Here is a 25914-nt window from a genome sequence, read left to right on the forward strand (position 1 = left end):
ATATATGACAGCCCTTTAAATATATGGGTATGGACAAGACAACACAGTGATTGACATCATGAGCATCAATCTTCACATTTGTGGTACAATGACATGCATCAACCAAGTCAGCAAGGCTCATCCGATCCTGTCAGTTGCCTTTCTTGACAAGCAAAGGGGACTGAGAATAATAAAACTCTACTCACAGAGACGTTAAGCACACCTTTTACATATAGCTGATCAACCCTGTGTTATATCTTACTATGTTGGTCACATCTGACCTCATATCACTAGCGCTTGTTATGTTTTGTGCACATGCTGAGATTGGACTGGTGGGGGGTGGTGGTGCTGACAGAATACTTACAGTACACACAGTGATAAAGGATTCAACCTTCTCAGCTAATGCCTACAGTGCTGAAGTACCTATCATGCTTCCGGAGGTTGCTGACAGAATGATGTACAGATACTTCCAATTCACATCCTGGCCCTAATCTCCTGTAGGGTTTCCCTGGACACAATACATCATCTGAATTCTGTGCTCAAAATGCTTTAGCGTTTGATCTGGCTGATTGTGTGACATGGATTGTTGCTCATGACATCAACCACCAGTTTTCCTGACCAAGAATCATTACTTGTAGGACAATCTTAGTGGATCTGTAACATGAGGATCTAAAACAACAATCACATCCCGTAAGAGTGAGTGAGTGAGAGATGGAGAGAGAAACAGTATTTCAGTTATATCACAGCATTTCGGATTGATGAGGGAGGAAAGCCCGAAGCAATGCAGGTGTTAGACGTTTACCACGGATGAAACCCACGCAATGGGGCTGACAAACCTTAGTAAGAAACATAATCAGGGATTCCAGCCCACACGTTTCTGGCACGCCTAAAGGATGAAATAAAGCACAGAGAACTGTGGACACCCAGCGGTGCCTCCTCCTTACTGGAACAATTCAGAAACCAACTGTAGAATATCAAGTGGCCACTGAACATTTAGGCCACACTTTTTTAATTTTATGTTTCACGTATTTATTCCAGCTTTTCCACACAAGGTCAGTTGAAATAACAATTAAAATAAATAGCTATATGAATCATTTGTTTATTTATATGAAAGTCATTCTGCCATGGAGTTCAAACTGCAGCTGGCTACTTGAATCACTGATAGTGATCTAGACATGGAATTTATATATAACATTTAATATTGTATAAGAGGGTCCATATTACTAGCGGGAGATATAATAAAAATATATATTTTTATGTTTAATTTATTTCTTTTCCAGCTGCTTTTCAGTAGGGGTGACAGGCCCATGAAACGAAAAAAACAAAACGTGTGGCCTTATTGTACAAAACTGGTGTTGTTTCTGTCACAGACCCTGTCAATAATGGGAGAAGTTGGTGGATTTCTGACTGAAGGACACCATCAGTTTAGCCCAAAGGATCAATATTTCAGACTCATGAAATAACCGTTTCCCATCAACATATTTACATACTAGACACCCACTGGGGTTTCCAGTGCAGAACAGGTCACACGGAAAAATACTTACCACATTAATTATTGAATGAGTTCACACAGTTCGGTTTGCATATACATGAATTGTCAAACCATGCATGAATAATCCTGTTTTGTGCCTGGCATAACTGACAATTACTTAAAAAGAGATTTTGGCAAGGCTAAAATTTGAATCATCATAGCTATTTTGATTGGACATGTAGTCATTTTCTGTCTGCAGGGATGGTTGACACATTGGTTATGAAATCCAACTTCCCAGATTCATTAACTCAGTTGTTTCATTGGTGATTGGTCTGACCTGACTTTCATACTGCAATTTTTTATGTACGACAACATATCATATGCCTTCTTTCATCTGTAATTTCTTACGAATCTGAATAAAAATAACCCAAATCACTTGGTCCAAAATTCACCCATATGTTGTACTTCCCCAGCACATTTTTTAGCTGTCTGCCATTTTGTTGGATATTTCTATGGTGACACTGCTACACAATACACATATACAGGATGCTGCCCAAGAATTGTTTCACAGAAATCAGTTGGTTATTTCGGAATTTCAATGAAAGAGGTCAAAAGCAACAAATGTTATGTGTGGGATAACACTTTGTTAGTAAAGGTCAAATTCTTGTACTTTTGGGGGTTGAGTAAGATCCAGGATTTCAACCCACACTGTGAGACTGAGGCACCCAATCAACAGCACCCAAAGTCAGCGTTCTAACCCACTCAGCCACCGAGGCGTTTCTTCCACAAGGTCCGACAACTGGTAGTCTAAATCACATACTTTGTGTACCCCTCTGACAAATATAATTAGGCACAGCTCCTATGGCTGAAAGTTATGAATACATAATGCCATTTAGAAAGTGGAAAAGATGAAAATAGGCATGATTTTGAAATATGCAATAAACCTGATTTTCCAAAAGTATTGTAATATGTATTCACTAGTATTTCAAATCACGGCAAACCAATACTACCACACACCTGTTTGTTTTATCATCACTAAATATGATAGCTAGGAAGGAAGAATATTCTTTAAATTTTATCTATTTGTGAAATTTGCCTTAAATCCTCTCAAAGAACTTCATAACAGACAGATATTAATTATCACACAAAAAACAAAACACATACAAAATAATAATTGATAGTCTGCTAAAAATATTTATCCAAACATAAAGCATACAGTCATGTTCATATTTACTTACTCCACATGCAAACAGTGTTGCACCCAGTGTCACACACCTGAGTTCGACCTATCACCATATCAATATGTCCTGACACCAAATTGAGAACATGTGCCTAGACCTAATCTCTACTTTACTGCCTGAAGCTACACTAAGATCTGGGCCATTGTATATTACATGATCATTGCATTTGATCCTGACTACCAGCTGATGCCTCCCTTAGGGGGTTGCCATAAAAACCAATGGACAGATCAGTTTCCATGGTAACAGATATCTACTTAATAAATAAACATGTATGAATTGCAATTTATATCAGAAGGGGGGGGGGGTTGTTTGCGACAGAATATATATATTTAAAGTGAGTCCTTTAAGACGTACATGTTTCTCTCAAAGGACAAGCCTTACAACCTCATTTTCTTCAGAACATCAGCCTGTCCAGTGAAAGATTTTTGTTTGCTTAAACATATAATTTTATTTTTCCCAGCATTTTCACAAACAGATTATTATTTTTGTCCAAAAACATCCCAGGACCCTTAAGTACACATGTACTAAAGCCTATAACCCATTCTGAATGGAGCACCGTTTACATCTCTTCAAACGGAATAGATTCTGTTCTTTTTCCTTCCAATTGTTGTCACTGATGTCCAGTCAAGTTCACTGGGCCACGGTCACGTACCTAAGATCAACTCACACTTGTCTGACAAATAAAAATACTGTCCATGGTCGTGGGGCAATGAGTACTTCTAAACCCTGATAATCTTTAAACATGAGGTACCCGTGCGTACACGTCAGTGGTAAAATCAATGTATCAGTAATGTCAATATTTCAAACATCATGAACTTGACTTCATCCCAGAGGATGGGATGATATTGCTAGAAAATCTTTAGAAAACACACTTTCTGTTTTAGTCTTGATAACACCATGCCATGCTTCTAATCAGTATGTCATCAGTATGCCATCTGTATGTCATCAGCATGCCATCTGTATGTCATCTATATGTCATCAGTATGCCATCTGTATGTCATCAGTATGCATCTGTATGTCATCTGTATGTCATGAGTATGCCATCTGTATGCCATCAGTATGTCATCTGTATGCCATCAGTATGTCATCAGTATGTCATCTGTATGCCATCTGTATGTCATCAGTATGTCATCTGTATGTCATCAGTATGTCATCAGTATGCCATCTGTATGTCACCTGTATGTCATCAGCATGTCATCAGTATGTCATCTGTAAGTCATCAATATGCCATCTGTATGTCTTCAGTATGTCATCAGTATGCCATCTGTATGTCATCAATATGTCATCTGCATGTCATCAGCATGTCATTAGTATGTCATCAGTATGTCATCAGTATGTCATCTGTATATCTTCTGTATGTAATCTGTACAAAATTCTTCCTTTTATTCTTCTGACAATTCATTACAGAACCCACTGGGGTATAATAATCCACACATTACTTACTGCTGCTGTATTGCATGCGAACTAAGCTCCCATGAACTGATTCTGATGTGTCTATTTCTGACCAACTTTCACATCAATATGCCAGAACTCATTGTTTTAACAAGGGAAGCCAAGCAGAAATGGTGCTTCAGCCTGTCAAAAATATACAGCTGGAGATCAATAATCAATATATTTACCCTCATATGTAATCACTTATACTTTGTGAATCAGTATTGAACATGGGATCAATGATTGTCTTGTTGGATAAATGCTCCTTGGTTGATGCGTTGAATTTTATCTGTAGAACTTACAGATAAAAATATTGAATAATCCCTCAATTTGTAACTGTATATACAAAAATGTTCTCAAAGTATTGACAGAATGAACATCCCACTGGCAGTGAGATGACAAAATCATAATATTGACTAAAAAATCAAAGACTGACATGTTATATGCTGTAAAACGAACTTAATATTTCACAATCTTGGTCGAGAAGATGGTGGGCTTGAAATCAATAACTCTTCCATAGCTGACAATGGTGCTTTAAGGCGTAACTGGAGGGAATGTGTGCTCTCTTACAGCATGGACGATCAATGGCCACGACTTCACACCCCCTCCCAAAATATTAGCGTTGTTCCCAATGGAAGTCACAACAAATTGAACACACATTCACCTCATTCCTTGCACACACTGCCAACACGAGGTCCCGCCAGCCCTTGACTGTGAGTGTCAGACATGCATACAGACAGGCAGTAATCTGTTGGTTGTTTTATGCCACACTCAGTTACTATTCCACCTATATGACAGAAACCTGTGAACAATTGTGTCTGGACCCAGCAAACCTGTGTGTCATAGTATAAGCAATGTCGATCACTGTCTGGTATGATGACACACAATCAGAAGCCAGACAACGAGCATCAGACCTGCTGAACCCAGAACCCCGAGTAGAGTGTCAGTAATAAATGGAGTCATTCAGCTTTTGTCTACAGCATGTCAAATCTACATGTGAGTGAGATATTCCTGCTATTCTAGGTAATTCTAAAAAAAGTCAGCCAAGGCAAAGGTTGATGACATGCCTTTATGTCATTAAACATGCCATCATGACCACCCATTATAGACTCTACTTGAAACTTGAAGTCTATACTAAGGCTTATGCTGGTTTTATGGTAAAAAACTCATTTATCAAATTAATTTTTTTGATGTTTTAATTGTTAAGATTCATGATAAGTTATAACATAGTTTCATTGCAGTTTTCTGGGTGACATATTCCAACTGGTGATAATATTGCATTTCTTTCTGTATTGTACAAAGGACAGGGTAACAGAAAGTGTTCTCGTTTTCAATAGGCCCCGTGTCAGTCGTCACTTTAAATTACCTATTAGAAAGTACCCACTTGTTTTGACAATCTCATCAAAATCAGATCTATTTCTCCAATACAATATCAGTCTGCCACGGTTTTATAGTGTAAACCCACGCCACAGTTTAACATGGATACCCCTGAGATACATTATACAGACTCTGACCTGGCCAGTCCTTGTTTGATCCCCTTTAAATGCTTAGCACCAAGGGACAAAACAAGTACCATCTTTCAACATCCTATTTTTTATGACATGTCAGGGGTTTGAACCACCGACCTTCCGCTCTCCTGGCAGATGGCCTCTATCCACTCGACCACTGAGGCGGTACCTATTATGACAAGAATGGGGTACTGGGGCCTATTCAGCACCAAAATCCTTACGCGATTACTCATGCCGTTTCTTACCAAGATTAACAGCATCAGTAAACATGAACATTTTTAATAGGACCGGTCCATCCTTACTTTAAAACTTTGCATACAAGTGATGATTTTAAGGACTTGTTATTCCAGAATGTTTATAATTATATAATTAGGTTTAATAAATTCCTCAGACAAAAGATACTGAGTAAATTATTTAATAGACCGGCCAAAATTCACCATCCCTCATTGCCAGCATTGCTTTTTTCAAAACTTGCTATTTACTCACTGCACTCTCGCTGCGTGGTGTTGTAATATAGCAAGGCACTACACTACCTCCCCCTGGTAATATGGCTGATTACTTACACTCTCACCACAGATGCAGTGTTACCTCATCTCTGGCATATGCAGGATGCACAAGATGATTTGTGGCTATGGCAGCAGTTGAACTCATCATCTTTAATATAATTGGGAACATTCTTCATTTCCTAACTTTTGAGTTCCTTTGGTATTCAATTACATAATGAAGAGACCAGTATTTTCAGAGAATATTAATTGGGATTACCACATATTGAACAATATACTTGTAATGCCATATTAAGGGAGTGAACACCTCTGTGATCAGTATTCCAGTTACTGTATTCGACATAATAAGCTCCCAGGGCGCACTCAAAATTAGAAATATCAAGGCTCTTATTAGAATATTATTTTGGTGAAAAAAACAGAGTTGAAAGATAAATTTCGTGGTTTATGCTGACAGCCTGAAATGTTTATATACGACAGATATATTTTTCCAGAATTTAATTGACCATAATTAAGGGTGCACATAACACACGAGTTGGTATTATACGTGAATAAATAAGTCTTGTGTACATTGATCAATCGGAAGGGGTGCTAATTGGGATTGTTCACCAGCCAATATATGAGCAAATATAGCCGTGGGCGCTTATTAGAGCGATGCGCTTAATACGATGAATACGGTATATCATCTGGGTACGTCAGCATCATAAATGTGGGAGGAAAGCCTGAAGTGATGCAGGTCTAGACATTTACCACTTTGGTGAAACCCACAAGCACGGTGAGGTGCTGACAAACCAAGGATCATTATCAGCATAATCTGAGATTCATGACGCCCGTGAAGGTCTAGGTTAGAATTGGTCTTCAGCAACCCATGCTTGTCGCAAGAGGTGACTAACAGGATCTGGTGGTCAGGCTCGCTGACTTGGTTGATGCATGTCATCGTACCAGATCTATGCTCGTGATATCAATCACTGGATTATCTGGTCCAAACTCAATTATTTACAGATCGCCGTCATATAGCTGGAATATTGCTGAGTGGGGCGTTAAACAACAAACAAACAAACAAACAAACAAACCCTGATCTGGTAAACCAGTGTAAGTCCATCATAACCAGCAGGCAACACTGAGATGAGCGGACACGAATCATATTTCAATTGTGTGTCATGTTTCTTTCCATAATGTTGTATTTCCTTAAATGTACACACACACACTGAAGACTTATAACTTGAGGTGATCAATATTAAATACAATCATATTTTCCTTACAACATATGCCAACATACTAATGATATAGAATAAAGTTGAACATACAAAGATCAAATTTTGGAAAGAAGACGCATGAATAACCGAAATGCGGAGAAAATAAAACATTAAGAGAAGTTGTGTTCAACAGTTTGCAATCTTCTGAGCAGTAAACCTGTATTACAGTGTACTTAGTAATCTATAGTACCTAAAATCTATCAACAAATATAAATTTACACATGTTGATTGACAATTTTTCTGATCTACTTAATTTTAATTAATACCACCATTAGTCACTTCAATATGATAATGAAAAATGATAAGGAGGGTCTTATTTGAACAAGTTGATGATCAAGTTCAATTTGTACACTGTAAGGCTGATCCTTTTAAGTGACTCTCAAGAATTGTTGTAGTGTATATAAAGTGTAATATTTACACTAACAGTAACCATTACTCATGATTTAAGGAAGACATAAGTATTTTGCATTAATGGCTTAACATTCTAAGACATTTGTAGACAATATGAAACCACTATTATACTCACTGAATTACCATAAATCACTATCAACTATCACTACCGTATACGACATGAATAAGCACCCAGGGCGCTCTCAAAATTAGAAATGGGGGCTCCTATTAGAATATTATTTTGGTGAAAAACAACAGTTGAAAAGATCGTAAATTTCATGGTTTATGCTGACAGTCTGAAATGTTTATATACGACAGATATATTTTTCCAGAATTTAATTTCTATAATTGAGGATGCATATAACACACATATTATACACGAATAAATAAGTCTTGTGTACATTGAACAATCGGAAGGGGTGCTAATTGGGATTGTTACACTAGCCAATATATTAGCAAATATTGCCGTGGGCGCTTATTAGAACGGGTCGCTCATTACGTCGAATATGGTATTATAAAAATAAACAGAAAACACTGACATTGAACAGTTACAATCAATATACATTTACATCATAAGAATAATTGTTTAAAATCCTCACAGTAAATGAAAAAGAAACATCATAATGATACCAAATATTAAAACAATAAACTAAATAAACGAAGACCAACAAACCTCATCAGATTGCTATATCCCGTCCTCCCAATAACTTATCTTCTGTTACACAACCCAAACCTCCTTGCATCCACCAAAGCTCCTAGCAGCCTTACAAGACTCCAAATATCACTCCCCCGATCTATAAATTCATCTTCCTCAGAAATGGTTGGGACTGCAAAGCATTGTGGGACAGGAGAAAGCGGGAAGATTCAGTAAGCTAATTAGCACCACATGTCGACATAGTCTGGAAATGAGGCTTACAGCTACGCAACACAATAACCCCATGATACAGAAGTCATTTACCAGTGGCAGCGTGTACTTGCACTGTTCTGGGAATACCTCTCAAGTGATGACCTTAACAAGATACACAAATATTGATGTCTTTCTTGGGTTCTCAATGAAGCCACTATTACTTGGTTTACAAACATATATGGTTACTATTTAATAGATGTGTAATGACGCATTGATTTATCGATATGGCTATAACTGATTGTACATATATTGGTGCATTAGTGCTTGCACTTTGACCTTTAGAGGGACACTTGGCATTGAGGACAAAGAAACTACATCATTATATCAACTTTTGATATGACATTTTATTACACACTATAGGGTTTCACATCACTAATTTTTCTTGGGTGTTGACTGATTGTTGCAAAAATATCCTAAGATATATTTTTCAAATTTGGTAATGTTACAGAAGAATGTCCTAAAGAAAGTTGAGAAAAGAGGAACACATCTCTTAAAGCCATTGTCTCCAGCAAAAGCACTGTTAAATTATCATTAACACATTTGAAAAAGAGTGTGTGTGTTTGTTGTCTAACATTCCAACTATATGATGGAAGTCTGTAAATAATTTATTCTGAACCAGTCAATCCAGTGATTGATAAGATGAGCAACGATTCACATCATCAGGGTCAACCTAGTAATCACCTTATCTATTAATAGATCGCTATAGGGACCTAATTCAACCCCAAATACCCATGGGTTCCCCATCTAGTTGCCCACAGAGAATCTGAAAAAGAAATCTTGAGATATTCTGGATGACAATAAGTGTCCTGGAAAATTAACCAATTAATTGGTGATTTGTTTGCATGTCATCGTACCACACTGCTTACAACATCAATCACTGGATTGTCTGGTCCAGACTTGATTATGTACAGGCTGTAGCCATATAGGATGGATATTGCTAAGTGTGGTAACACAGGTGTTGGAATATGGTTTGTTAATATATTTCTGTAACAAATGTATACCAGGATACATTGTATCATGATTGTGGTTACCATACCATCTCTAAAAGAAATCAACAAGATTTATTTCTAACTCCACAAACACCGTCAACTGAATAAGTAAAAGAAACTGGCTTGTGTAATTCAAACTCATAATGATACCAAACTCACTATAGTATACCAACTAATCAATGCTCATTAATAATGCCGAACCCACAATATTAAAAACTCTTTATAAAATATCAATGACAATTTAACATGTTTAATGCCAAACCTAGCTTACAAATGTCTTCATCATATGCACAAAGGACATTCACTGCATCTAACAACAAGCTCTAAACCATTTATCTAACAGAATGGCCAACTAATTATAATGCCAAACACATTACATAATGCCAAACTCATAATAATGCCATAGCATCTGCAATATAACAAAGGAAAATTTCTTGATCTTCTAAGAGCAAAAGAATACTTGAATGTTACAAAATGTTCATGTGTTCAGGTTGCTGAAGATAATTAGTTATGGCTTACAATGTAGACACAAATTATGGCTTATTGACTACTTTTGGAAAGTAATAAAACTAATATTATTATGTCATGTCGTAAAACATAAACATGGTTTATTTTCAAAATTCAATAAATGAAGTCTTAATTTTTCGGTGACACTATAAAGGTATGTTCAGGTAAAGGAATTTTCAACTACAACAAAGTTGAATATAAGGAAGAGAATTTATGGAAGTGATACACATAAGGAAGAGAATATATGGATATCAACTTCTTTATTATGAGGAACACAACGTTTCGGAGTGTATGCTTACTGCGTTGTGTTCCTCATAATAAAGAAGTTGACATCCATATATTCTCTTCCTTATGTGTATCACTTCTAAATGCCTTTCAAAGTCCAATATGACAAAACCTAGGAGAGAGTGGAAAAAGGCCTTCCAGGACTCATCTGAGAGGCATATTGATTTTTACAGGAATGTGGCTGAAGAGAAAAGATATTTATATAGCAAGGATGATCATTACTTTTAACATCTTCTAAATTTCAAAAGAAACATTAATTATCAAAGATGAGATATTCCCATAGGCCTTCTAATTAATTTAGTCAGTTGACTTTCACATTGTCAAGAATCTAAAACAATCATGACAGCAAATACGGCATGGCACATCCTTTATGCCTTATTCCTGTGAAGATATTTCCTACATATCTAAGAAATATTTTTCTATAGTTATTATAAATTTAATGCATATTTTCTTTATTCTACCTTTCAGTCCATATGTTTAAGAAATAGATTTTTGCAATTTCATGTTTTTTTCAATCAGGACGCAACTTGGCACTTAAGGTCGCTAGCCTGAGCCAGGTCATCTAACGTTAAAGGTATCCCTAAGGTTTTTAAGGAATGTCCCTATATGTTAGCACTATTCAGGCTAGTGGATGTTGCAGGTTATTTGGCATTCCTGTATTTTTAATTGTTTTGAAACAACAACATCATAAACAAATTGTAAAGCCAAACGTTCTTCAGATGGAAGATTTGGAGTTCTGGTATTAAGACTTTGGTTTGACATCCTGCAGTGCACTCACTGTGTGACAAGAGATTGTTTTGCAAAACAGGGACTCACCAGATACTAACAAATTCTTGCAACATGGCAAGTTAAAGTGGTGCAAAACCAACTTCCCCCCCCTCACTCACTCACTGAAAACACTGGTTTTAAGCAGTCTCCAAGATAATCAAGAACACCCACATTCCAATTATTTTTTGTGAACTGATACCAAACCATCTCCATATGATTCAGATTCAAAACATTTTTTTGAAACAAATATTACACAAATTGAAGAATTGACAATCTCAACTTTGCCACCCTTGCTAATAAACTTTGGACAATTAAGTTAACAGATTTCAAATAACCTCTACCCGATTAAAAATATATTTGATAAAAATATTACACACATTCACAAGGCATAAACGTTTAGGACCTTGCTGTTCTTGCTTCTAAAATTGGAAGACAAATGACAAGTTCTATTGATCATGGCATGTGCACATAATGACGACAATGTAATACTTACGTCAACCACAAAGCAGGGCAATACGTGACTCCAACCTGAAATATACCACTGACAGAGACGTCTTACCCTGGACACTGAGAGAAACAAATGCACAACATCCAGGTTCTCCTGATAATATCTGCGCTATGTGCATGTTAACGATGTTACATCTCATCTTCTTGAAGCATGATTTTCCCAGATCAATAGCGCGGATAGCTCGCTGATTGCAGCTTAGTTTGAGTGACAGAGAGAGACACCAGGCGAAACTGACACCAAGCGAAGCTGACTCCATGTGGGTATCTGACTTGCTGATGCAGAAATATCTAATTAGGGTATGGATCATTGGATCTGTTGGAGATGATGATGATGATGATGATGATGATGATGATGATGATGAGATGGTCATGTCATCATTATTGTTTTATCATTATTATTGTCACTACCTTAACTGTCATATTTCTGTCTTATACCACCTGGTCATGACTTGTTCTGAATTACCATCATCTTCCTTGTCACCATTGCATCACCATCAAGTCAATTTATTGTCACCATCACGTCACAATCAAGTGAATGTATTGTCACCATCTCATCACCATCAAGTAAATTTATTGTCACCATTGCGTCACCATCAAGTCAATTTATTGTCACTATCACATCACAATCAAGTGAATGTATTGTCACCATCTCATCACCATCAAGTCAATTTATTGTCACCATCACGTCACAATCAAGTGAATGTATTGTCACCATCTCATCACCATCAAGTAAATTTATTGTCACCATCAAGTGAATTTATTGTCACCATCAAGTGAATTTATTGTCACCATTATGTTACCATCAAGTGAATTTATTGTTACCATCGCGTCGCCATATTGTCCCCTGCACATCATCATTGAAATGTCGCCATCACATCATCACTGACATGTCACCATCACATCACCATCCCGTCACTGTCAAGTCACCTTCACATCATCACCTGATGATTACATCACCATCTCTCATCAGCATCACACCATCTCTCATCAGCATCACTGACATGTCACCATCATATAATGATTACCCTCATTCATTGCATTTTCCATTGAAAATCACCATCATCACTTTCTTTTTTGTTGTTTACTGCTGCAGTCAGCAATATTCCAGCAATAAGATAGCGACCTGTACATAAACAAGTATGGAGTAGACAAACTAGTGACTGATATTATGAGCAACACCCTATACCATTGCATTCAACCAAGTCACCAACCACATGATCATCCATTTAGCTGTCTCTCCCAACAAGCAGAGGTCTGACCCTCTTGGTGCTCTTGGTTAGAATAAATACCCAGTTAAACCTTTTGTGACCTTATGTGAAAACAAAATGGATCTTGATGGCATGGCTCAGTGACATGGCTGATCATCAATCCCTAATTTGTCCAGATTCAATTATTTACAGGACACAATCATAATAATTGGTGCATAGCTGTCACAGCACATCTTAAACAACAAACAAACAAGGAAATAACACTCTCACTATCCCTTATAATGGCCACACACCTCTTAAGGCATAACACATCATTTTCACTGTTAATAATGTCAATTTGGGTGGTGTCAATTTGGGCGGTGGGGTCGCCTAGTGGTTAAAGCGTTCCCATGTCATGCCGAAGACCCGGGTTTGATTCCCCACATGGGTACAATGTGTGCAGCCCATTTCTGGTTTCCGCCGCTGTGATAATGCTGGAATATTGCTAAAGTAGCATAAAACAATACTCACTCAGAATGTCAATTAAACTGTACCATCCACCCTTTTCATTATGTCATACACATATATACAATGTCACCTCAATGACAAACCCCAAAATACTCAGTTTGCATAATGTAAAGCTATTTATAAGGATCTACTTGGGACTTTTCACTGATCAATTAGGCCCCAAGATAGACTGTGCATGTAAGACCGTCAATATTTACCACTGACAAATATGTACCCAGCCATCGCAATCCTGATATACTACTCAAAAGAAGTAAAAGAACACAATTCTTTCATGACTATAGTTAATCTGTCATGACTGTTGGGTATTGCGACACAGGCATCCAATTGTGGGCATTCCTTAACTTGTTTTGAGTGATATATACATGAGCATCATCAGAGTGTCGCAACCTTCCACTTGTGACTATGTACACTTTACTGAACATTTTCTATTGTGTCATATCAGTGACAAATAGGATCAGAATAGACATTATTCATTGATTAACCTGGTACTGAAGGAGAATATTCAGTTTCCATGTTAATGTCCGCAGATGCAGGATGAATCACATAATGCACTATTGACAAAATAACATGAGAAAGGAGGAGGATGCAGCTCACTAAACTGATTTACATCCTAGGTAATCAGAACATTTCGTTTGGGCTTCAACTTTGTCATTTTCAAAGGTTATTTTGACTTGGATATTATGAGTGCATAATATTTCAGAAATAAAAAACGAGTGGAAGTTGTTGATCGTAAACACTAAAAGACAAGTTGTTTATCGTATCGAGTGGTTTCTCCTCCCTGCATTGAACGAGGACCACGGGGCATTTATTTCTTATATGAGATATCAACATTATTTACAGCCTCTTTAAGGATAATGATAAAATGTACAAGCTTTAAAAATATTTACCAGTATCTTAATAATTATTACTCCCTCAATAGAATCCGACCTAGGCAATGTAGGACCAGTCCATTTTACACACAGGTGAATATTTCCTGCATATCCTCATGTCGATTACCTGTACCTTTTCTCCCAATACTGATTGTCATATTTCTCCCGTTTTGGATGCGAACATTCGGCCATCATATTTATCTACGTTGCTCAGCTATATCTGTAGGGATCAACTCACAAGACACTCCCCTCTCAAAAATAACGTTGTCCCACATACATCATCAAGTTGTAGAGCGCATGTTAGAATCTCCAGAAATGAAGTCATGATAGAACAATGACCATCTATTCTGCATTGAAACCAATCAAATACCTTGCAGAGATGTCTTTCTGCCCAATCAAAATGTTGCATAATGCTCTGGTACACTGGCAAGGTTCATCAATACTCAAATCTCCTTTCTCAACAAAACAGTTGGATGGAAGTAACACTGATAATAAATTCTGATCTTGCAGTAACATAACTCTCACAACCTGTCCACTTTCCCTTTAAACAGTCAATAATGGATCCTCTATATCTCCAGGGCTCGCATGTCAGTAAACCTACACTAACCCCTGGATCCCCTGGCAATTCAACACTGAAAAACTGACTGACATGCAAAATAAAACTATCAAAAAACATTTTGATGAAATAGTAAAGGGTTTCTTCATGTCTGGTGGTGCCAAGTCCTCCCGGACCCATTTCCTTATCTCAACAACTGATTGGTTGGTAAAAGTGTATGGGAAAACATTTGGTTGTGTGTAACAACCTCCAGGGGTTGGTGTAGGTCTACCAAAACGTGAGCCCAGGAGATACAGAGGATGCATGATACTGCACAGTCAGCACACTTACAGCTCCACATGTCATTCTGTGTATGCAAGCCTAAGGAGACTGATGCTTGAGTCTATAGTAACAACTATTTTGGTCTTGCTGGTAAAAGTTCAAACTAAATTATACTTAAAAGTCTGATCAGTAAACTCAAAATTTTGTGGCAAACACAGCCAGTGAAATCAATGCACTCCAGCTACTAAGGAGCCAACCGCTTGACATTCTGGGTGATAAAGTGGGGAGGAAAGAGGAGGAGAAAGCGGGATTTTGATTTTGTGATTACCCGGTAAATTAGAAAAAAAATATTCTTGGTCACAAAGCTTGAAGACATATACTTTCTCTAAAAGAAAGAGACGAAGAATTATTTTTTTTCCCACAATGTATTTTTTTTCATGACATCTAGTACGTCCAGTGGATCCCGCGATTATGTTTCTGGAATATTATTTTGTTCTTTTTAAGAAGTCCCAGGCCCCCAAGAATATCAAATTGTTGTCCCTGATGTCGGATAGGTCAAACAACATTATAAGAATATTCATACAGTTATGGTCATGAAATTTCATCCTGTCTTGCATATATCTTGAATATTATAGGTATATTCTTTATCTGGACATACGTAAAAACTTTTGTGCACAACAACAACATTGTGATCAGTAAATAATGGTTTGCAGATATTTCTTTTTTAATTTTTTGTAAAAATTAACAAAACATTTTCAAATGATTATCGCAAGTGTGAAATAATATTAAACAATGACATGAAAGAGACATATCCTGTTTGAAATGTATTTGAAACTGTTACTTCTTTTGATTAATCTACGATTTTACAGAAATTTGTCAACAGGCTTAAAAAAAGAATAGGAATTAAAGAAATCTGTCATTAGCTTTTTTTTATTTTTGTAAAACTTTCCCCAGATCTGTTCAATAATTAATAATAAAAAAAATATGTACTTTAGTACACATGTAATCCGATAATGGCATCAGCTTCAGTTCAACCAACCATGCAATAAGCTTACCGTACTTCATCTGTGGCTTGTCTACTCAGTGACATTACTGGTAATGTTGTCAGAATATTCAGCCAGATCAGTCGCTCAACGCCCTTCATGTTAAAAGCCACATTGATCAATTACCATTAATTATTGAGCATCTCATCAAAGGAGATTGCTATACCTATATTTTCTGGTTGCTTCAACATTAATGACCATCATCACCACAGGCGCCTTAATATACTGTAGGTTCCTTGGGGGTATTTAAGGGTAGAATAGATCCTTGACATCATCTGCTTGTCTCACCATTGGGATTCTCGGGTAGAATAGGCCCCTAACACTTGTCTCACTGTAGGGATTCTGGTGTATAATATTTCTCTTAATGCTTGTTTCACCATTGGGATACTGGGGGTTTAATAGGACTCTTAGTGCTTATCACATCTTTTGGATTCTGGGGGTAGATAAGGACCCTGAGTCCTTGTCTCACATTGAGATTCTGGGGTAGAATAGGCCCTGAATGGTTGTCATTGTAGGGATTCTTGGGTAGAACAGGTTGATTAGTGCTTGTGTCTCACCATTGGGATTTGGGTGTAGAATTGGCCCCTAATGCTTGACAACTGTCGGGATTTGTGGGTAGAATAGGCCCTTAATGCTTGACAACTGATGGGATTTTGGGGGTAGAATGGCCCCTAATGCTTGACAACTGATGGGATTTTTGGGGTAGAATGGCCCCTAATGCTTGACAACTGTCGGGATTTAGGGTGTGGAATAGGCCCCTAATGCTTGACAACTGTTGGGATTTGGGGGGTAGAATAGGCCCCTAATGCTTGACAACCGTTGGGATTTTGGGGGTAGAATAGGCCCCTAACACTTGACATTTGAGGCTAGACTAGGTTCCCAGAAACCCATGCTTGTCTCCCAATGGGGATTCCAGTGTAGAAGAGGTCCATGGGACACCATGCTAGTCTCCCATTTAAATTCCTGGGCAGATTAAGTCTTCTGAGTATCCCATGCATGTTATAAGAGCAGACTGAAATAAAAACCTAACAGCATGGTCTGTTCTACATGCTATCAACCACTGGTGTGCCTGTTTTGTGCATATATGTGTATATAGGGGCAGCCAGGGGAAGACTAGTCACACCGAAGGCCTGGGTGAAACTCCCCACATGGGTACAATGTGTGAAGCCCACTTCTGGTGTCCTTTCACCATGATATTGCTGGAATATTGCTCTGCGGGATTCATAAAAATCATATGTGCTCTAGGGTCATATCATGTCACAAAACAACAGTGTATTGTTGACTGCATTGTTGACGTCATTCAAATCTTATTGTGACGTGAGGTCAGAATGACGTCACACTAGAAACAACGTCATGGCTGAAGATTGTTGACGTCAATTGACAAATTGAGGTTCTGCTGCTATTATAGATAAACACTAAACACTAAAATTCGTCTCTGTATGTAGACATAGAACATTATATTCATGTTCATGTCATACTATGTTTACGACACTCGTGCCTAAATTCCGGCATTTAGACACTTGTGTTGTAAACATACTATGAACACGAATATAATATCCTCTATATATGCAATATATATGCAATTCAAATACATGTCAAACACTTAATACAAGAACAACATTTTGATATAATATGTATAAACAACACTATAATTCAATAATGCATCAGGGAATCAGCAATAGAATTAATTGGTGACTAAGCCAGTTGAGATTATGGTTTAATACCCTGGCATCTGCTTGGACTTTGGAGCCATCAAGACAACACTGTTGAAATGTTACTGAAGAATGATATCAGTTGTTGGATCTTGTACTGCTGAGGATTTCACAACTCCCTCTCTACAGTTTCTCTAAACACACACGCATGCAACCCAATTAGAACCTTTTAGTCTATTCATGGCTTTTTTGAAGCACTGCATTTATCAATGTATACAAAGTCAACAAACCACTTGGAAACACAAGCTCTGTCCATGACTAATTCAGCCACAATAAGCAGTGGATGCCAGGCAATGATAGGCCTAAATACACAGTCCCAACAAGAAAAGCTCATTTTCATCAATTTTCTATTTCTATACCACAGTGTGGGATGTGAGTACCCGGGACAACATGGTCCCTGATATAGACTTGCGCTATATTGTTCTACCTGTGCGTAAAGGTGACGGACACCCACACAATTCCAGCATGTGTGGTCGAAGATTCCTGGGTTTGAAATGTGAGGAATCGAGCAGGAATTGCGATGTTTTCTATGACAGAAAGAACACAAGCCAATATGTGAGGTGTTTTTTTTCCCATTACTTGGTATACCGATCTGCTCATGCTACATGTTGTAAATGTGGATTAAATTAAAATCATGAGGACCCCAAATCTTTTTATTCCCGCAGAGTTAATATATGTCATATTTTAAACAAAAATGAGTGTGGATGAAATAGGAACATTAAAATGGCTAGTTATGTTTGTTTGTTGTTGAACACACATGACACTCCAGCAATAACTTCAGCAGAATGACAACTGTCTAGGTTGGGAGGGGTAACTTGGATACTTGGGGTTGGGTGGGTCCATGGTCCAGGGTCCAGGGTAGGACCTGGGCACCCACAGGACTACCCGGACCCGTTTTATGACAATACCAGTCATGGTTACACTGCAGCCAGGGGAAGCCTAGTCATGCCAAAGGCCTGGGTGTGACTCCCCACACGTGTACAATGTGTGAAGCCCACTCCTGGTGACTCCTCCACCGTTGATATTGCTGGAATATTGCTCATAAAAATCATATGTGCCCTAGGGTCATATCACGTCACGAGACAACAGTGTATTGTTGATGTCATTCAAATCTTATAGTGACCTGAGGTCGGAATGACATCACACTAGAAACGACGTCATAGCTGAAGATTGTTGACGTCTATTGACAAATTGACAATTAAAATGGGTGGTTTGTTTGTTGTTGAACACACATGACACTCCAGCAATAACTTCAGCAGAATGACAACTGTCCAGGATGGGAAGGGTAATTTGGATACTCGGGGTTGGGTGGGTCCGGGGTAGAAACCGGGGACCCACAGGACTACCCGGACCCGTTTTATGACAATAACAGTCACTGTTACACTACAAGTCGCTAAATGTTCGCATTATTTTTTGACAATGCACAGAATCCTTCTGACTTTTATATGTTTGAATAAAGATAGAGCTTCGGTCAACGTCAGTGTGTGCATGATCAGTTGTATCATGCAGGTATTTAACATGATTTAAGTAAACAATTCAATAGAGGACATTCTGTACCCAACTTGAGACCTACGATGGGTACCCGGGAAGGGTCAGGTAATAGGGCATCGGGTACCGGGTAGTAAATGTGGACTCGTCCCAGCCCTGCATACAGCCTGTAAATAATCAAATCTGGACCAGACAATCCTGTGATTGATATCGTGAGGAACGATCCACGCTGTCGGAGTACAAGGACATGCTATCAACCAAGTCACTGCGCTAGACCACCTAATCCTGTGAGTGAGTGAGTTTTGGGTAAATGGGTGAATGAGTGACTGAGTGAGTAGGGGAGATGGGGAGTTGTGGAGTTGGGTTTAAAAACTTTGAACAGTATATCATGGTGTGTCAGCATAATGTGGGAGGAAAGCTGATCTCCGATGTTTACCACTTCTGTGAAACCTATGAACATGGGTATGGTGCCGACAAACATAGAAACATAATCAGTCACTTACGATCAGTGATGCAACTCTGCACAGCAAATTGCGGCTGGGCCACCCATGCCCCCTGAAGTCAAGAGACTAAAGGTTGCTTTATAAACTTATTCCATTGAACCTTGCACTTCATGTCACTTCATGGGCCACAGTAAAGTCTCAGACACAAGCTAGCATTCCCTATCATCATATACACTCTCATTTACCACACGAAAACAACATTACATCAAATGACTCCAAAGAATTAATGGTAATACATATGAAATTCAAAAAGTTACATCACTGATACATACGCCAGACTTTTTTCCATTTGATATTCTCTACTGGAAAAAATTACAGTCATGCAAATGTTGATGAGAAACTCAGTGTCAAAGATGAAATGAGGAAAAGAGCCCCAATCGATACGTAACCATTATTCCTGAAGGAATCCTATTAGGAATACAAATCTCACACACCGCCCCTCAGGCACAGAGTGGAGTTTAATGCTGATAGTTTAGGTTGATCTCCTGGGAAGAGCAATTTGTTGTGAAGGTTATAAAATCGTATTATGGATACATGGAGATTGAGGACTTCCTGGAGCCAGACGTGCAGATTGTGATCTTCTTTACATAATGCTTACTGAGTCTTCACTCCGGGTTCCAGCACGGATCTTATTGTGATGAATTGTCCGAGGAATGTGCTTAAATCAGATGGGTTACTTAACAAAATGTGTTTATTCTCATGAAAGTTTGTTTTGGTGGCATAACTTTCCATGGTACATTGCGGCAACTGGTCTAAGGTGCTGGATTTGCTGTGCAGAGTTGTGTCCCTTAGAGGTACCAGAATCCTATGGTCATGAGTTCAATCCAGTTTGCCCTGTTTATGTTTCGAGATTTGTCCGCACCATAGCTTGAGGTTTCACCAACATGGAAAATGTCTATTCGGGCTTTCCTCCCACATCATGCTGACATAACTTAACTCACTTGCATTTGTGATTGTTTTAAATTAACTTATTGAAATATATTTCTGGTGACTTATTTACTGACAATGATTGGATTGGATTGTCAAGCTTGTTGGCAGGTTCCCAAATGGTATTTTTCAGTAGGTTTATACAGAATGTATAGCTTTAACATAGTGAAGATTATATAGATCATCTTGACAAATGACATGTTTATCTTATCGAGTGACTTGACAAAGTTGATGTTATCATAAGTGACAAGTCGCAACATTTCAGGAAAATAAATAGGACTACATGTAAAAGACATTAGGCAAAATAATATGTTTTTGACTCATCAGCATTAAGTCTAAAAACAACCAATAACATCAAGGTGGACTGAAGATTTTTCGTGAATTGACACATCACATTTTTGTTTGGGTTTATGGATCCAAAGTTCAGAAGAAAAAATATACATCAGAATGACAATTTAACAATAATTCAGAACAAATTATAATGCATTTAAAGAATAATAATTCAGACCTACCCACTAACTGTTTCACTATAAAAATAAAAATACCCGCCAAAAGATGTCTGGCCTCAGGGGTCCATCACTCCATAAAAGGAGTTCTCCAATTATTTAATGCATCATTTTCTTACACGCCTAACTGAATGATAATCATATTACTATTAAGGACATGTTGTTCATCATGCAGACACTGGCTCAATGGAGGGATATACAAATGAACAAAAATATCAATTTGCATGGAATACAATACATTTAGGCATCAAAAATAATGTGTCATAAAATTGTCCAACTACTCCATTAGTGTACAAGGAAGTATATTTTGACAGTAATGGATAACTCATCAGGAAAATAAACACCCTAATCAGATTAACCTCTTTGTAAGAGGATATACAAATAAGACACACTGATTGCCTAGTGCTCTCTATCAGATGTGAGATGGGATGATCGCGCCATGGTTGTCATGGATACAGCCCAAACAACAAGCTGTAATGTTTTTTGATTGAGCATCACTCCTGTACCGAAATGTATCATTGAAAGAAATTCGAAGTTAAAATCCAATGTCAACCCTCTCTTCCTTAAAACTACAGGTTCCAAAATGTGACTTTAAGATACTGAGTAGCCTATAAACAGTTTTCACCGAAAATATCAGTCCTCAGTACCGTGCATAAATTTGCATATCAATTTCTACATTAATGATAGCCATAGATGGAGAATGTGATTCAATTACAATAGCAGCTCAAACATAAAGCAAGTCAAGTGATGCAGTGTCAGTATGACCTCACACATCATTTCTATCTCAACCATCTCCTGTCTATAGTACAAAGAAAAGTGAACAGTATGCCTAGCACTTCATCTGGAGCTCTCATCACAGTTTTATTCTCCAAGAATAACAGCTCCTGGCAGTTTTGTGCTTCACCGAGCTCCAGACGGTGCCCTAATGTGTTATAGTCTGTCATACAGACTCTGAAACAAATACATCCAATACAGTCCATGCAAGTCTATAATATTTGGCAAGTCTGGATTACTGCTGTATAAATATCTGAAAATGATGAGAGTCTCTGGGCTCCTTTTTATTATATTTTTTATAACTATAATTTAACAACTGTATTTATCTGTAAAATATGTTCATTTCAGAGACGAGGTGTTAGTCTACATGTGTTACTGCACACTGACGGCAACTGAAAGTAAGGGAGCTTTGTTTAATGCTGCTCTGAACAGTACTCCAGTGATAATACAGCATGTCAACTTGATGTGGGAGGAAAGCCAGGTGAAGGGATGCAGGTCTCAGACGTTTACTTTGGTGAATGTTTTTAATGCCGTAGTCAACAATAATTGCAGTTCTATCATGGTGGCCTGTAAACATATGAGTATGCAAACCCATGGTTGACAAGAGCAATGATCAAACAATCCAACAGTCAGCCAGGTAAGAAACAATCAGCTAGCTTAAGACACAATCAGCCAGCTTAAGACACAATCAGCCACATCAGACACAATCAGCCAGGTAAGACACAATCAGCCAGGTAAGACACAATCAGCCAGGTAAGACACAATCAGCCAGGTAAGACACAATCAGCCAGGTCAGACACAATCAGACACAACCAGCCAGGTCAGACACATCAGACACAATCAGCCATGCCAGACAAAATCACTGGTTCATGGCAATATCCCCCATAATATATAATTCCAGTGAGATGATGAGTCCCTGTTTATCCTGTTAGTGTCAGCATTAAAATGTTGATCATAATGTCTGTCAAGTACAGGACATCCTCCCATCCCATGATAAGCTGAAAACCTGGAGGTAAGCCAAACACAGCTCTACACACTATAAGCACACATCACTGGAAATCCCTACACGCAGCTCTACACACTGTAAATACACATCACTGGAAATCCCTACACGCAGCTCTACACACTGTAAATACACATCACTGGAAATCCCTACACGCAGCTCTACACACTGTAAATACACATCACTGGAAATCCCTAAACGCAGCTCTACACACTATAAGCACACATCACTGGAAATCCCTACACGCAGCTCTACACACTGTAAATACACATCACTGGAAATCCCTACACGCAGCTCTACACACTGTAAATACACATCACTGGAAATCCCTAAACGCAGCTCTACACACTATAAGCACACATCACTGGAAATCCCTACACGCAGCTCTACACACTGTAAATACACATCACTGGAAATCCCTACACACTGTAAATACACATCACTGGAAATCCCTAAACGCAGCTCTACACACTATAAGCACACATCACTGGAAATCCCTACACGCAGCTCTACACACTGTAAATACACATCACTGGAAATCCCTACACGCAGCTCTACACACTGTAAATACACATCACTGGAAATCACTAAACGCAGCTCTACACACTATAAGCACACATCACTGGAAATCCCTACACGCAGCTCTACACACTGTAAATACACATCACTGGAAATCCCTACACGCAGCTCTACACACTGTAAATACACATCACTGGAAATCCCTAAACGCAGCTCTACACACTATAAGCACACATCACTGGAAATCCCTACACGCAGCTCTACACACTGTAAATACACATCACTGGAAATCCCTAAACGCAGCTCTACACACTATAAGCACACATCACTGGAAATCCCTAAACACAGCTCTACACACTATAAGCACACATCACTCGAAATCCCTCAACACAGCTCTACACACTATAAGCACACATCACTGGAAATCCCTAAACACAGCTCTACACACTGTAAATACACATCACTGGAAATCTCTAAATGAAGCTCTACACACTATAAGTACACATCACTCGAAATCCCTCAACACAGCTCCACACACTATATGCACACTTCACTGGAAATCCCTTTAAAACACAACTCTTAACACTAAAAACACACATCGCTGAGAAAATCCTACTTTTATTTCATTCCTTGCTGAGTGGTCTCCTTGCGGAGTAGAGGTACTCCTCCTATATGCAGCACATATTACGTCATACAGTCACCTCCTCCAACAAGTGGTTGGGTGAGGCTGTAAACAAGATTTGCTTGGTTTGTTTGTTGTTAAATGCTGCACTCAGCACTATTCCAGCAATTTGACTTTGGTTTGTAAATAATCGAGTCTGGACTAGACAATCCGGTGATTGATATCGATCCACGCAATCAACCAAGTCACTGAGCCACCCAATCCACTTACAGGTAGTCACCTCTTATGACCAGCATTCATGCCAATATCCAGGATTGTTGTGTCCTGTGACAAGCAGGCTTGCTGCCATGTTGCACAAACCAAGAGCCAGTATCCCAATTTAATCTGAATCCACAGTTCAGTGACACTAAACTGCTAGAAACAGGCTGTACCAACACTCATAACATATGGTCCCCAGGAAACCAAATCAAAAGTTATAAATAAGGATTAATACAATAATTCTATGGAGTTGAACTTATGAGCCCTCGAGTCTCCTAATTTCCTAACTCAATTTGTGAAAGGACTGGTTTGTTTGTTTGTTTGTTTGTTTAACGCAGCACTCAGCAATATTCCAGCTATATGACGGCGGTCTGTAAATAATCGAATCTGGACCAGACAGTCCAGTGATTGACATCTGGTGCATCGATCCATGCAATTCGGATACGATGACATGCATCAACCAAGTCAGCGAGCCTGACCATCCAATCATGTTAGTCGCCTGTTACGACAAGCATAGACGCCTTTCAGGGCAAAAGCATGGGTTGCTGAAGACCTATTCTATCCCAGATCTTCACAGATCTGTAAGGGCTGGTAGATCTGCAAATGTGGACAGACCCTAGATCTGAAAGGGGGATTAGAATGGGATTCTAGATCTCAGAAGGGGATGAGTCTAGAGCTGAAAATGGGGTGAAAGTGGGATGGGGTGACACGCTAGCGCATGTACACAAAACATCTTCACATAGCTCAATGTATTCAGAAACACATGGGGATTCCGTATTAGAATAAGTCCCGAGCAATATGTCGGAATAAATGGATTGGGTGTTCATGATGAATAATTTCGTGTTTCTTTTGCAAGTCATCGTAATCTAACAGTTTTGGATGTTGCTGATAATATCAATCACTGGTTGGTCTGGTCTGGTCTGGTCTGGACTCATATATTCACGCTGCCATCCTAAAGAGTGCAGCCTTAACAAAGTATTCTGTACAACTATCACACAATGACCTGCCATACACACAGCCCCTTGATCCTAACGCATACCTAACTGAAGCTAAACTCTTTCCATACACATTTCCTTCGGGATGATTGACATGATTGAGAAGCAATTGATATGAACTCATAACCTCGAAATGGGAATTAGAAGTCTGGAGTTGAGAAAATTAAACATCATTTACAGAGTAAGTAGTTAGTCTGGCAAACAGATGGCACTGTCAGGACAGCCTGGCAGCCTGTTCACTCAAAGACCTTGATGAAAGTCAGAGCACTTTGTGCCAATGCACAATCTCAAACAACATTTCAGTTACAAATCTGACTTCCTCTTCTGAATTGGATCCTAGTACTCCTGGATGCTGCAGAGATGCAGAGATGCTGCCTGGATAAGATGAATCAATCAATGAGGAATGGCTCAAATTTGCTCTCTG

General features: G+C 38.5%; 2 protein-coding genes across 4 annotated transcripts in view; both read right to left on the reverse strand.

The window, feature by feature from the left end:
* The window catches only part of LOC124142808 (dipeptidyl peptidase 2-like), a 103251-nt gene that overhangs the window by 54147 nt on the left and 23190 nt on the right, over nucleotides 1–25914 (reverse strand). The window lies entirely within an intron of this gene.
* LOC124142810 (5-hydroxytryptamine receptor 1-like) overlaps nucleotides 1–25914 on the reverse strand; it is a 43539-nt gene that overhangs the window by 12975 nt on the left and 4650 nt on the right. The window contains exon 1 of one of the 3 annotated variants that reach the window (XM_046511475.2): nucleotides 11726–11887. The exons of 1 other annotated variant lie outside the window; for it this stretch is intronic. The gene's annotated coding sequence lies outside the window, so the exon portion shown is untranslated. Of the gene's footprint in view, nucleotides 1–8449; nucleotides 8610–11725; nucleotides 11888–25914 lie in introns of those variants that run through there. One more of the 3 variants, XM_046511473.2, reaches the window with a different exon arrangement.

The sequence above is a fragment of the Haliotis rufescens genome, unplaced genomic scaffold, assembly GCF_023055435.1.
Source record: "Haliotis rufescens isolate VD_foot unplaced genomic scaffold, xgHalRufe1.0.p SCAF_59, whole genome shotgun sequence".
Taxonomy (NCBI): domain Eukaryota; kingdom Metazoa; phylum Mollusca; class Gastropoda; order Lepetellida; family Haliotidae; genus Haliotis; species Haliotis rufescens.